The following is a 13,001-nucleotide window of genomic DNA, read 5'->3' as shown; positions in this document are numbered from 1 at the left end:
CCTAATATTATATGGTCCTCTTCACACTTTCAGGAATGATCCCTGAGCAACTTGGTTGGTACAGCCACGGAGGACTTTTGGGTCTAGTCCCCCCCAAAATTACTTTTCATAAGCAAATATTGGTTGTTTGTTTGAAGACCACACCTGGTGATGCTCTGGGCCTTCTCCTGAAGGTACTCAGGGTACCACATGTGCTACTGGGGACTGAATTAAGATTGTCCAGGATTGAACCATCATTGACTATATATAAGTCCAGTGTCCTACTTATTAGATTTTCTCTGAGCCTCTCCCAGAGGCAAATGTGCATGATCTGGAGATTATTCTTCCTTTTGAACAATCTATATAACTTCACACTATCTACACTGACAATAAAAGATAAATGTATTGGTGTTTATTTTAAATAGTCAAAGGAAGTTTCATTCTCAGAAGGTCAGTTGATATCTGTGGTGCAAAGTCTTTCTCCTGGGTCTGCCAGGCACACATCATTGAGAAGCAGAGAAGTTATATATGCATACCTACATTCATTAAATCTCTTAGTACATAGACAGGATATGCCAAAAACCAGTGCCAACTATAAATGAATAGACAAAAAATTATGGTATATATTTACAAGGAAATACTATGCAGCCAACTGAAACAAATAAAGTCATGTCATTTTCAGAAACTTGGATGGAATTAAAGGGTATAACTAAGCCAGAAAAAGGAAAAACACAGCCTACTCACACTGATATTATGTATATATATATATATATATATTTTCTTTTTCATGTCTTGCTTTTAACTAAATGAAGTAATTTTTGTTCTAGCTAAAAGTCAGTGAAAATATAAAAAACTGGTACATAGTGTACCTTACAAATGATTAAGATACTCTATTCAAATAACAATCAGGAAAATAAACAAAAGCCTTTCCTCTTTTCCTTTTAAAAATGAGAATAGATGAAGGTTATTATTGTTCTAGTTCTGTTTGTAATGAAGCATAAACCAAGATTTTAAATATGGATTGTATCTTATTTTGCTTCATCTATCAAATTTAACAATAGCATCTAAATCATTTATGTACAAGAAATTGAGCTTCCATATGATCCAGCAAAAGCACTCCTAGGGAATATCATAGCAATCCAACAACATAATACAGAAAAACTCTGCATTCCTATGATCATCACAGCACTATTCACAATAGCCAGAATCTGGAAACAAGTCACTGACTTGTTTCCACTTGTTTCCAGTAACTGGAAACAAGTGCCTAAGAATGGATGATTGGATAAAGAAACTGTAGTACATTTACACAATTGTATACTACATAGCTTTTAGGAAAATTGACATCATGAAAGTTGCTTATACATGGGTGAATATAGAAAGCACTATGCTGAGTGAAATGAGTCAAGAAAGAGAGATAGACATAGAATGATCAAACTCATCTGTGGGATATTAAACAACTAAGATAGTATTGCAATAGTATCCAGAGACAATAAAGACAAGGGCCAGGAGGACCAGTCCATGTTAGGAAGCTGGCCACAAATAGCAGGGGAGTGCAGTTATGGCAGAAAAGGGACAACTATGATAAGTTGGAAATGATAACTCTATACAGACTGAGCACTGAAAGGAGATAAAATTCTAGGCATGATACCCCTTCAGTAACAATATTGAAATCACAGTGTCTAAAGGAGGAAAAAAGGCAAGAGAGAGAAAGAGAGAGTAGAAAAATATCTGCCCCTGAGACAGGTGCAGGGAGGACGAAAAGGAAATGGGGGATGTTTGTGGCATAATAGATGCACTGGTGAAGGATGGTGAGCACTGTATGACTGAAACTCAATCACGATCAACTTTGAAACTGGGAGTGGGGGGGGGGAATAACCAACTGTATTATGAACAAGCTTGCAATGAAGGTGTTTAAATAATTTATTTTAAAAAATCAGTTTCAGCTATGAAATCTTACCATCTACAGTTAATATTTTTATTATTTATACTTTTATCTATTATTTTTTACTGATTAAGATTTGGGGCCAGAGCAGTGGCGCAAGCGGTAAGGCATCTGCCTAGGACAGACCAAGGTTTGATACCCTGGTATCCCATATAGTTCCCCAAGCCAGAAGAGATTTTTGAGCACATAATAGCCAGGAGTAACCCCTGAGCATCACCAGGTATGGCTCTTTACAATGTTTTTATTTTTAATATTTATGATGTTATATGGTTAATATGTTTTCTCATTCACATAATTTTAACACTATACTCATTACCAGTGTACCCTCTTCCCTCCTCCAAGGACCCCAATTCTCTTCCCTTTTATCTACCTACTATAACCCAAATGTGTGGACCTGTATTCCCATTCTTGTCCTTGGATCTTTGTTGCTACTTTGATATGTATCTTTAAATGCCACATATGAGGGGCCAGAGAGATAGCACAGTGGTGGGTTGTTTGCCTTGCATGCGGCCAACCCAGTTTGATTCCCGACATCCCAGGTGGTCCCCTAGCCTGCTAGGGGTGATTTCTGAGTGCAGAAACCAGAAATGATCCCTGAGCGCCACTGGGTGTGGCCCAGGAACCAACCAATCAATAAATAAATATAGTTTAAAAAATAAATAAATTCCACAAAATAGAGAAATTATTTTGTATATTTCCCTTTCTCTCAGATGATAGTGGTTTAAAAGTTGTTCATATTCAGTTCTGATGAGTGGAGTAAGAGGATAAAAACAACCAATAGATTTATTCAGTCTAAAGTCAGATGCTCCATTACCTCCTATGTTGCCTTTCCTTAGCTTGGGGATTGCAGTGACCAATCAATAGATGTATGTGCCCTAGAATACTAGAAAACACCTTGCAGATGAAGCTTACATCTAACAAGCTTGTTTGTAACCACTTTCATAAAAACAGTTATAAGTGTTAGAATACCAAGAAAAGAGAACTTAAATAAGATGTCATAGTGCAGATTCTTCCAAATAAAATAATTTTATAGAACTGTTATTAACTTGTTATGTTATTGGTCTAAACCATAGTTTATCTATAAAATGTGCTAACAATTTTTGTCTTAGTGAGAAACATGTTTTGTGCACTATGTAACTGAGATTTAAAAGTCTATATATGGAGTATAATAATGCATTAATCTCATGTACAATATTCTACTTCACATATGTACTTAATATTTTTATTTAGACCACAATATAAATATGCATTTAAAATTGTAGGAGTTTTACCTAAAAAGTTTGTATGGCTAAAGAAACACAGCTAAAACTAAAAAACAGCTGACTGGGAGAAAATATTTTCACTCAACTCATCAGAAAAGGAGTTGATATCTAGGATATACCAAGTACTCATGAAGTGCTCACTTCAGCAGCACATATACTAAAATTGGAACGATACAGAGAAAATTAACATGGCCCCCGCGCAAGGATGACACATAAATTCGTTAACCGTTCCATATTTAAAAAATGTACTCATAAAGGTTAACCCCACAAAATATAAAAACCCATTAAAATGGGTAAAATAAATAAATGGAAACCTCTCTGAGGAAGAACAGATGGCCAACAGGCACACTGAAAGTGTTCATCATCACTTATTATTAGGGAAATCCAAATCAAGATGACAATGAAATATTTTACATTTGTTAGGATAGTGCATATCAAAAATACTGGGAACATTTTTTGTTGCTAGGATGTGGTAAAAGGAGAATTCTTCTCCACTGCTGGTGGGAACGTTGTGTGGTCCAACAGCTGTGGAAAACAGTATGGAGCATTTTTAGTAAACTTAGAATTGAACTGTCGTATTACCCACCAATCCTGCTTTTGGGTATCTATCCCCAGAAACAAAAACACTCAATAAAAAGAATTTATGCATACCACAATTCACACAGCATTCAGTACAATAGCTAAGAATTATAATCAACTTAGATGTACAACAACAGATGACTAGATCATGAAGATATGGTACATATACATAGCTTACACAGCTTACATAGCTATAAGGAATGATGTCATTGTGTAATTTGCTGCAACATGAATGGAACTGAAATGGAACTGATATATAAGATGATATAACTTATATGTGATATCTAGAGTAACTGCATAAATAAATAAAATGGTTTAAATGGGGGGGGGTGTTGAGAACACCTTAGGCCCCAGAATATAGTGAAAAGGAAAGAAATTGAGTGATAAAGGAAAGGTACATACATGAAATGACAGGAGACAGGGTTAAGAGTTCTCAGGTGTATTGTTGGTATTAAGAAAAGACAGAAAGAACTAAATATAAAACCCAGAGTCAACAACAGTAAAATCATCAGACCCAAACTTTTACAACCAAACATAAAAGATACCTCTTATGTTGGCAAATTGGGGTGGGGAAAGATGGAATGGGGTGGACTCAGGAAATATCTATTGGGGGGTTACATTGCTGGTGATGCTGGTCCTAAAATTGTATGTCTAAAATCCAACTATGAATAACTTTGTAAATCACAATAGTTTAAATGAAATTTTAAAAATATAATTGTAGGAGGTTTGTCTTACTGGAAAATCACTGTGAGCTAAAGAGAATCCCATCTATAATGCATCCACAAACATATAAACAGTCAAATCCTCCTGAAAGTGTACCCAATTTTAACTGCAAGTATGTATATATATATAGATAGATAGATAGATAGATATAGATAGATAGATACCCAAGTATATATATATAGATAGATAGTTATAGATAGATATATACCCAAGTATATATACCCAAGTGTATATGTATATACATATATACCCATGTATAATTGCACAGAAATGTCTCAGCACTCTCAAGACCTCCTCCTTCTACTTGGACACACACAGAAGATCTCTGTGAGTACAACTCTCTCCCAGCCTCTCATAGATTCAGAAAATTGTGTAATCTTTCAGAGTCATTCCTTTTTGTGGGGGTGGGTCATATACAGAGATGTATAATAGTCCTCACTCTGTACTCAAGAATTACTCCTGGTGATATTCGTAGAACAATATGAAATGTCAGGGATTGAACCCAGGATTATTGTGTGCAAAGCAAGCACCCTACCCTCCCAGTGGTCCTCAAAACATGGCCCATGAGCCACATATTGTATTTGTTCTTGTTTTGTTTCTTCACTTCAAAGTAAGATATATGCAGTGTGCATAGGAATTTGTTCATAGTTTTTGTTTTTAGTATAGTCCGACCCTCCAATGGTCTGAGGGACAATGAATTGGCCCCCTGTTAAAATGTTTGAGGATCACTGATTATTGCCACCCTCAGGGTTATTGTTTTTCTTTTTTCTTTTTTTAATCCCTCCACTAACTTTTTAATTTTTTAACTGAATCACCATAAGTTATAGTTAAAAAATTTCTCAGGACTTAATTGCAGTCAATATCTAACACCCAATTCTTCACCAGTGCATATTTTGCACCATTAATGTCCCTAGTTTTCTTCTCCTGCTCTCTCTGTTCACATCTATAGCAGACATGTTTCTTTTCTCCCTCTTTCATCCTTTGTCCCCTTCTTTGTAGACACTGTGGTATGAAATATTGTTATTGTAGGGATATTACTTTACCTCTGTTCAGCACCCAGTTCTTGTCTAGAGATATCATTTCCAACTATCATTGTCATAGTGGTCTTTTTGCTGCCTTAACTGCAGTCCTCCACTATTTGTGGCAAATTTCCTACCATAGACAAACCTTTCTGGACCATGTGCCTATTGCCTTTGGTATTATTCCATACATCTTTGCCTTTCTTCTTTAAAAAATATCCCACCTATGAATGAGATCATGTTATGTCTAGTCTTCTACCTCTCTCATTTTGCTCAGCATAATACTTTCCATATACATCAATGTATAAGCAAATTTAATGACTTCATTTTTCCTAGCAACTGGTTGTATTCCATTGAATAGATGTTCAACAGTTTCTTTAGCCACTCTTCTGTTCTCAGGCACTTGTGTTGTTTCCAGGTTCTGGTTATTGTGAATAGTGCTGCAATGAACACAGGGGTACTAATTATTCTTCTTCATTGTGTATTTGTAGATAAGGAAACAACTGGAATTTAAGAAATACATGAGCTGCAAGTATCCACAAATATCTATTGAAGGCTCTACCTATTTCCCTGTAGTCTTCAATAGGCCAGCTGGCATACTCTTACATGATGTATAAAAGAGGAGCTATTTTTAATACATGTTATTATTAATTTAATTTATTAAATACAATTTTCATTTATTATTAATAACCATAAATTTAGCTGCTTTGCTGAAAATGGTTTAGCCTGGTAGCATAAGGATTCCAACATTAGTTTTAAGAAATAATCAGGACACCAACTAGTTTCATAGACCAGGTTGCATCTCTGACCTGCAGATACGTTTATTGATCCCCTTTCATCTTTTTTAACATAATATTCCCCATTCCCAAATTTCCTACTTTACCCAATATCTAGATCTAACATCTTAATTACTGTTCACATCTATACCTATGCTGATTTTTCTGTAAAATAGGTAAGCATTCCACAATAAGCAAAGGGTTACCAAATGTCTCCCCTTCTGCATGATAATCTGACCTTCAATGAATATTCCAGTCCTGTTTCCTTGGATCAAGACAGTAATGTGCCAACAATGACTGAACTATGTTTCTTATGGAAAAAGTACCATTTGTACTTAGATTGGAAGCCTATTAGTGGCCTGCACTGTACTATGGGCTTTCCCAGTATGGAAACAGAGCCCATTGCAGTGACTCTGAAAACTGCACCCATGGAGGGATTATATAGATATTGGGTCCTGTGAGTCATTTAATTTTTAAGCCAAGGCAGCTTCTGCAGCTTTTGTTCTTATTTCTTATTTCCTTGCTCCTAAGTTGGACTGCTGCAAGGACCTTCCTACTTGCAAAACTAAAATTCTATCATCTCATTCTAAGTAATTCAATTCCCAAGATGGTCTTGTATGTCTATTGTCTAGCAGATGCTTCTTTCATATTGCAAAGCCACACTCTCAGTCCTGAATGTTTTTTCCCTTTCCAAATCCTTTCTCATTTTCAGTTTCCCTCAAGACTAGTAACAGTAGTAATGACCAAAAATGGGTGTTCAAAGTTCAATATGTGCAGGCAGTGTGCTAAACATTTGAAATGCTAACACATTTAATACTCTGAATAACCAGTAACTATCCCTGAAATAACAACCACCAATACTATTATCTCGACTGCACAGACAGGGAAACTAAGGTATAGGTGAATTAGTTTTTTCAAAGCCAACAAATATCAAATAGCAAAGCTATTTTATATCAAATACATCTCTTCTTATAATAGTGTTGAGGCTCGTAACCCTGTCTTCCTAATGTTCCTGGAGCTTTATTCCATATTCCTTTCCCATTATCAAACTTCTACAAGTGTAGTTTTCCCCTATTGCCTTTTCTTTCCCTTTCTCTACTTCCTTCTTACTTTTTTTTATTGTGACTAAAGTGCATTACACAGAATTATTTGCGGTACATAGTGACAATGAATGAAGGACATTCCCACCACCAATGTTGTCCTCCCTCCACTCCTGTTCCCAGCATGTCTCCCATATCTTCCTCCTTTACCCCCCAGAATACTAGTATAACTGGTCTCCACTTTACAGCTTGTTGTAGCTTTCTTAACCCTTTACAATATGGTTTACTTTTACTACACTCTTGAGTGGTAAACTTTTTATGAAAACTACTCATCTTTTTCTCTCTGAGTTCTTCAACTTCTGCTTTCCTTGGAGTTCTCTTCATAGATATGATGTAGTCCTTTACGAAACTTCACATACCTTGCCTTCTAAATAGAACCCTTTTCAGGTATGGTCACCATACAATAGATACAATGAGCTTCCTGCATTTACAAGTCTCTACTCAACCTAATTTCTCTAGATTTGGTAGTTTTCATACACTTGTACTTCAGTTCCTTGACACTTCATGCCTACTCACTCAATATGACAGAGACAACAGGGACACTGATTTTGAAAGCTAACACTCTTCCAGTTCTACATCCAAGATTACCTTACACTTCCATAACTGCCCTTTCATGTTTCTCACACCCTGACTGTGGAGTTCAAGACTTGGCTCAGTCTTTTGCCCTTTTAATCATCAGACTGTTTATCTGCAAAGCCATTAGTCTCACAATTTCTGGAACACAAGCAGTCTTGCGTGTTTCACATGCCATAATAGTTCCTCCATAGATTATCATATCTCCGATAATTCTAAACATAATTCTACAAAGAAGGCATTGCCAGTTCCAGTATAAAAATGTTGTTACTGAATAAGTAAAGCAAATTGTCTAAGATCACACACAGTGATAAGTGATATTGACAAATTTATAACCTTGTATCCATCTGAACCTCATTTCCTCTTTTACAGTTTGTCCTCTAACCTTAATTTCCTAGGTATGTGACAAGAAAAAATATTTATCTGGCTCTGTACAATGACCTTTACACATATCTAACCCTCATAATAGTTCTACAATATAATAGATAGATATTACCGTCATATTTTTTTCTGGTTAAAGGAACAGATCCATGGGCATTTAATATCTTGACTGAAATAATATGGGTGAAATATCAAATAAATCAATTTAAATACCCTTCCAAGTTTTATGGTTATAAAACACTATCAACTTATCTCCATATAGATAGCTATATCTTTCTAGTCTTGTGCTTATGGACTCAGCATTAATAGCTTCTTGATGTTCTACAAATATCTCAAACTACTATGACTTTTCTATGAAAAGACATTCTCCTGACTTCCCATAATTCAAATTCATCCCCCAGAACCCATATTTTCTTTTTATCCTCTGAAATATGTTGTTTCCATTTCTGAACTCACTTCTCAGTTCCTTTTTCCAAAATAACTTTAATTATTTCCCTAGTAGTATCCCTTTCTTTGACTTATCTCCTTAAGCTGAGTTGCATGCTCTCACATACTTCCTTTACCATGTCACTGCTTCAGTTAAGAAGTACAGAATTGGGCCCGGAGAGATAGCACAGCGGTGTTTGCCTTGCAAGCAGCCGATCCAGGACCAAAGGTGGTTGGTTCTAATCCCGGTGTCCCATATGGTCCCCTGTGCCTGCCAGGAGCTATTTCTGAGCAGACAGCCAGGAGTAACTCCTGAGCACCACAGGGTGTGACCCAAAAACCAAAAACAAACAACCAAACAAACAAACAAAAAACAGAATTGGTCTCAGACTGTGGCTCAAAGGCAGAAATTCTATCTACTAGGCATAAGGCCTTGGTTTCAATTCCCAGCTCAAGTCTACATTTTAAATGAAATCCACAACAGTGTTAGGTCTATGTTTCACCACAGCCAAGGATTTGTTCATACAACTAAAGTGTGCAACAGTTGGTGGGTACTGTGAGAAGTTTACAAGCCCACAACCAAATGTGTATGTACTAAAATCAACAGCAACAAAAAGGAAGGGTTAAATTAATAAATTAAAATTGAGTAAAATATTAAATCAATGATTTGTTTAAAAACCAATCTATAATTCAAAAATCTACAATTCAAAATTTCAATATCATTAGTCTGGCATTAAAATACCCTCCAGACTTATCCAGCTATGTCTTTTCCTATTATTTCACACCATTGTCATCCACCAAGCAACTTTTCCCGTTAAATTTATTGCATCATTTCAGTTACATACATTACATGCAAACATATATAAAGCACTATGCTCATTGCAAGATCAACATTTGTACTTATATTTCTTTCCACAAAATGTTCTATATCCAAGTCTCCAAACTAATTCATCCTCTTGTTCATGCCTCATTTGGTCAACTAAGCTCACCATCTTTCTCTTTTCTCCAAACTTAATGTTCTATGATAGTATTCTACAAACCAATATTAATTCAGAACCATCTCAAATGTCTTCTTAGAAAATTAAGCCTTTAGCTATAACCTGATCAGTTCCATAGACTCACTCTTTTCTGAACAAGATGTAAACTGAGCCGTGAAAGATTATGGTTACACTGGCCAATGCAGCATAAAGCTGGCCATCTCAGGAGGAGAGTGTGGGCCAAGACCCCACTCTGCCAAAGCCACACTTGCTATCTTCATTACTCAGAATCACCATTCCCCCAATGGCCCTGCCTTATAACTGAAACCTGCCAACTAAGTACAATCTCCTGTAAATCGTAGTATCAGGAATATTTGAATTTATGGACAATTTCATTTGTTTGATGCTGTCAGCCCTAAAGGAACACACAAATTTAACAGAATTAACAGTTGACAATAAGAGCCTACTAAACCTTCTGCCATTGTATTAATTACTTCATTGGTGATACAATAATTTTCACAAATGAACTTGCTACTCTAATTTTTCTTCCTTCCCCCTCCCTCCTTCCTTCCTTCCCTCCCTTCCTCCCTCCCTTCCTTCCTCCCTCCCTCTTTTCCTTCCTTCCTTCCTTCCTTCCTTCCTTCCCTCCCTCCTTCCTTCCCTCCCTCCTTCCCTCTCTCCCTCCTTTCCTCCCTCCTTCCCTCCTTCACTCTCTCCCTCCCTCCTCCCCTCCCTCCCTCCTTCATTCCCTCCCCCTCCCTCCCTTCCTTCCTCTTCCTTTTTCTTCCATTTTATTATTTTTCTCTCTACTTTTTTCAGCAAATTTGCTTTTATTTATCTGGAAACAAATGTATGATGATCAACTATGTCAACTATGTGATGCATTTTCTTTATATAAACAAATCTAAAAAAATTAAGCTTATGGGGCCAGAGTAACAGCACTGTTCATAGGGCCTTTTCCTGGCATGCAGCCCACCCGGGTTTGATCCCCAGCATCCCATATGGTTCTCAGAGCCTTCCAATAGTAATTTATGAGAGCAGATCCAGGAGTAACCTCCGAGTGTCACTGGGCATGGTCCTAAAACAAACAAACAAACAACAATAAAAACAAAAACAAAAAAGTTAAGCCTTCTAGGCTCTACACCTGAGATTCTTATTCAGTAAGAGTTCTTTATGTGAGTCTAGTATGATTACATTTACATTTATTCTTTTGTTTTTTGTTTTGGTGTCCTGAATTAAATTTAGGGCTTCACACATACAAGGTAAGTGTTCAACAGCTGATTCATATACCAAGGAACTCTCTGAATTTTTTTAAACTGTTCATGTGGAGACTTATGATTTGTCTGTTTTGGAAAGCTAATATCAAATTTAACCCTGCCATCTATAAACTAGTCAAAAGTATTCATTCCAAACACAGACGAATGATCCTTGCAAGAAGGGACACTAACATAGAAAGTTCCTTATTTAGTCTGGCTCTATACCTGAAGGCATTTTTAAAACTATAAAGAATAAAGATAGAAGTTGAGGAAAAGGCAGCAGTCTTTATAAATGTAAAACAAACAGAGAACCTGAAATGTGGTTTGACTTTTGATGATAGGATTACAGTGAAGAAAGAATTAAGAACAAGATTGTCAAAACACCATTAATATTTCCTCCAGTTCCTTGACAAAATCTTTAGTTGTTCATACATAGGAAAAATTCCAGGAGATCCCACAGAGAGACCATAGAAAATGGAAGATATTAAGAGATGAATAGAAATGTTAATGCTGTGGATGCATTGGGAGTTTTGTTTTGTTTTGTTTTGTTATTGTTTTGGGTCATACTCAGCAGTGCTCAGGGGTTAATCCTGGCTCTATGCTCAGAAATTGCTCCTGGCAGGCTTGGGGGACCATATGGGATGCCAGGATTTGAACCACCATCCTTCTGCATACAAGGCAAATGCCCTTCCTCCATGCTATCTCTCCGGCCTCTGCATTAGGAGTTTTAATCAAGCTTTGCAAAATGGTTTTGGTGAATAACCTAGAAGACAGTCAATTGAACTCCCTAAAGAGGCTGTATGAATAATAAACAGATTCTAAAATAAGGGTATACATTAGGATTAATGAAGGAAGAGAAAAACTATTGGTTGTGATAAAGTCTAAGTTATGGCACAACAAGATCAAGATGTGTGATAATTTAATAACTGCATAACCATGAAAAAAAATACTTAAAGCTAATCAAAAGTCTCTACAATGCAACATTTGCAGTATCCAGTATACATATAAATTGACAGACACATGAAGTAGAGAAAAGTGACTGACAGTCAAAAGTTAAATACACAATATAAAAAGACCCTGATATGATCAGGATATAAATGGGTTAGTACAGAAAACTTTCAAAAGTAACTAAAATTATTATCTTAGGGACAAAATAGATTGAATGAAAGAACATTGCAAATACTATTACCAAGAAATAAACTACAACACTGAAACAGAATTCAGTTCTTTTACTTCCTGTCAACAAAAAAATATATATTCTGATATAAACACATAGATGTGATCTATGCAGTATTTTATTCACTTAATGAGTACCCACTGTATTACCATACTGAATAAGAGGCCGAGGATAAAATATTAAGGTTTGTTATGAAAAGGGCAAATGAGTAAATGCTATGCCAATTTAAAGTACATGAACTCTATTATGCTGAGTGAAACAAGTCAGAGGGAGATACAGAATAGTCTCACTTATCAATGGGTTTTAAGAAAAATTAAAGACTTTAAAATAATTCCCTGAAATAAGGGCCAGACGGACTGGCTGACTATATGAAGCTCACCACAGAGAATTTCGGTGAATGCAATTAGAGAAATAACTACGCTGAGAACTATCATAACAATATTATTGAGTGAGGAATATAGAAAACCTGTCTTGAATACAGGCGGGGGTGGGGAAGGGAGGAGATAGGGGCTTTGGTGGTGGGTACGTTGCACAGGTGAAGAGGGGGCTGTTCTTTTTATGACTGAAACCCAACTACAATTGTGTTTGTGATCACAGTGATTAAATAAAGATATTATTAAAAAATAAAATATGAAAAGAACAATGATAAGTGTATATTATACCAAGAACTGACAACAGGGGGCATTTGGCCCAATTTAGCAAAAATACACAAAGGAAAAAGCGTAGATGTATCAACAGCTAAAACAATACTTGAAAATGATAGAATTTAGACACATGCAAAATGTATAGATAGGACAGGCTTTTTAATGAGATAAAAGAACTTAAATAAAG

At 36.0% G+C, this 13,001-nt stretch overlaps 1 protein-coding gene and 1 non-coding gene across 3 annotated transcripts in view; one reads left to right on the top strand and one right to left on the bottom strand.

The window, feature by feature from the left end:
• The window catches only part of LOC126026168 (kalirin), a 549,871-nt gene that overhangs the window by 264,722 nt on the left and 272,148 nt on the right, over window positions 1–13,001 (bottom strand). The gene's annotated exons all lie outside the window — the stretch shown is intronic.
• LOC126026769 (U6 spliceosomal RNA) lies at window positions 3,317–3,423 on the top strand. Its single transcript, XR_007501989.1, has one exon. It is a non-coding gene; the product is annotated as a U6 spliceosomal RNA (small nuclear RNA).

This window comes from Suncus etruscus, chromosome 13, assembly GCF_024139225.1.
Source record: "Suncus etruscus isolate mSunEtr1 chromosome 13, mSunEtr1.pri.cur, whole genome shotgun sequence".
Lineage (NCBI taxonomy): Eukaryota > Metazoa > Chordata > Mammalia > Eulipotyphla > Soricidae > Suncus > Suncus etruscus.
This window is presented reverse-complemented; position numbering and strand designations above follow the sequence as displayed.